Raw genomic sequence first — 3,190 nt, 5'->3', positions numbered from 1 at the left:
AATGTATATTAGGGAGTATAGGATATACTAGGATTTGTTCCTGCCTTGTCTTGTACTCCAAGTTGGTCATTGTACTCCTATATATATGCCCACGAGGCTCAAGCAATACAATAAACTATTCTACCAAATTTCTCTCTCCCTTCTAACATACATGTTATCGCAAAATAAGAAAGCATACACTGCATGCATTGAGGGTGCATTCTGAAGGACAACCACTGCTAGATAATTTTGGTTCCGTCGTTTTGACATTGAGAGATGGGTTCGGGGCCTTTCATACTTTTGTGTTCCACATCAATGTCTACTAGAGGTTGTTGAATTTTCACGAATAAGGTTATTGTAGTTGTTTCTTTGACAAAGTCATGGAGCTAGAGATGTATGTGTCCTCACTTATCTGATTATTCGGATCTGATGAGTTTATATTATTGTGTTGCTGTTTTTTATTTTGCAGAGTTGGAATACTCCCTCGACACTATGGTGAAGACCTTGTGATTCGACGATCTGCACTTCTGGGGACCATCCCGGCCCAATTTTGTTCAGTGTTCATGACTTACTATATCGATGGTCAACTCAAGGGCTTTTAAAAATCTTTATTGGTAATCAAGTTCATACGAGTGAATGAGTCACAATACAGTTATTTTAGAGAACTGCAATCAGTCTTATTATTGAATGTCTACGAGTTTTTTTGTAATCATTGATGTCATATAGAAGATTTATCCAAGAGACATCATTGTAATTCTTAGTTGTAAGAGTTACTTTGAACTTTCTTGGATCTTATATCTATAGTGGTCTATGAACATCATCTGCTGGAGATGGATTTTTGGGCCAAAATACCCCAATGATCATTTTCTATGCGCTGTCGCTTTTTTACATCATTAGTTGGAGATGCTCCGAGAAGGATGTGATGGTGTCCTGATACGTCCATTTTGCATCATGCTTTTGTATCGATATTTATTGCATTATATGCTGTTATTATACATTATATCACAATACTTATGCCTATTCTCTCTTAATTTACAAGGTTCACATAAAGAGGAAGAATGCTGGCAGCTGGGATTCTGGGCAGAAAAAGGAGCAAATATTAGAGACCTATTCTGCACAGCTTCAAAAGTCCTGAAACTTCACGGAAGACATTTTCAGAATATATAAAAAATACTGAGCGCAAGAAGTTCACCAGGGGGCCACACCCTGCCCACGAGGGTGGGGGGCGTGCCCTACCCCCCTGGGCGCGCCCCCTACCTCGTGGGCCCCCCTGGTGGCCCTCCGATGGCCATCTTCTGCTATATGGAGTCTTTCGATGAGGAAAAAAAATCATAATCCATCTTCCTGGACGAGACTCCGCCGCCACGAGGCGGAACCTTGGCGGAACCAATCTAGGGCTCTGGCGGAGCTGTTCTGCCGGGAAACTCCGCCCCGGGAGGGGGAAATCATCGCCATCGTCATCACCAACGCTCCTCTCATCGGGAGAGGGCAATCTCCATCAACATCTTCACCAGCACCATCTCCTCTCAAAACCCTAGTTCATCTCTTGTATCCAATTCTTGTCTCCAAGTCCGGTATTGATACCTGTGTGTTGCTAGTAGTGTTAATTACTCCTTGTAGTTGATGCTAGTTGGTTTATTTGGTGGAAGATCATATGTTCAGATCCTATATGCATATTAATACCCCTTTGATTATGAACATGAATATTCTTTGTGAGTAGTTACGTTTGTTCCTGAGGACATGGGAGAAGTCTTGCTATTAGTAGTCATGTGGATTTGGTATTCGTTCAATATTTTGATGAGATGTATGTTGTCTCTCCTCTAGTGGTGTTATGTGAACATCGACTACATGACACTTCACCATTATTTGTGCCTAGAGGAAGGCATTGGGAAGTAATAAGTAGATGATGAGTTGCTAGAGTGACAGAAGCTTAAACCCTAGTTTATGCGTTGCTTCGTAAGGGGCTGATTTGAATCCATATGTTTCATGCTATGGTTAGGTTTACCTTAATACTTTTGTTGTAGTTGCGGATGCTTGCAATAGAGGTTAATCATAAGTGGGATGCTTGTCCAGGTAAGGACAGTACCCAAGCACCGGTCCACCCACATAAAAAATTATCAAAGTACCGAACGCGAATCATATGAACGTGATGAAAACTAGTTTGACAATATTCCCATGTGTCCTCGGGAGCGCTTTACATCATATAAGAGTTTGTCCAGGCTTGTCCTTTGCTACAAAAAGGATTGGGCCACCTTGCTGCACTTTATTTACTTTTGTTACTTGTTACTCGTTACAGATTATCCTATCACAAAACTATCTGTCACCTATTATTTCAGTGATTGCAGAGAATACCTTGCTGAAAACTGCTTATCATTTTCTTCTGCTCCTCGTTGGATTTGACACTCTTACTTATCGAAAGGACTACGATAGATCCCCTATACTTGTGGGTCATCAAGACTCTTTTCTGGCGCCATTGCCGGGGAGTGAAGCACCTTTGGTAGGTGGAATTTGGTAAGGAAAAATTTATATAGTGTGCTGAAATTTATTGTCACTTGTTACTATGGAAAGTAATCCTCTGAGGGGCTTGTTCGGGGTATCTTCACCCCGACCAGTAGAGCAAAGAGTTGCTCCTCAACCTACTGAACCTACTGAAAATGAAAATGTCTGCTTTGAAATTCCTTCGGGTATAATAGAAAAACTGCTAGCTAATCCTTTTGCAGGAGACGGAACAACACATCCTGATGAGCACCTAATATATGTGGATAAAGTTTGTGGATTATTTAAGCTTGCAGGTGTACCCGGAGATGTTATTAAGAAGAAGGTATTCCCTTTATCTTTGAAGGAAGATGCATTGACATGGTATAGGCTATGTGATGATACGGGGTCATGGAACTACAAACGATTGAAATTGGAATTTCATCAGAAGTTTTATCCTATGCATCTTGTTCATCGTGATCGCAATCATATATATAATTTTTGGCCTCGCGAAGGAGAAAGCATCGCTCAAGATTGGGGGAGGCTTAAATCAATGTTATATTCATGCCCCAATCACGAGCTCTCAAGAGAAATGATTATTCAAAATTTATATGCTCGGCTAACTAATAACAATTGCACCATGCTCGATACTTTTTGTGCTGGCTCTTTTATGACGAAGACTATTGAATTCAAATGGGATTTATTGGAAAGAATTAAACGCAACTCTGAATATTGG

Source organism: Triticum dicoccoides, chromosome 3A (genome assembly GCF_002162155.2).
Source record: "Triticum dicoccoides isolate Atlit2015 ecotype Zavitan chromosome 3A, WEW_v2.0, whole genome shotgun sequence".
Lineage (NCBI taxonomy): Eukaryota > Viridiplantae > Streptophyta > Magnoliopsida > Poales > Poaceae > Triticum > Triticum dicoccoides.
This window is presented reverse-complemented; position numbering follows the sequence as displayed.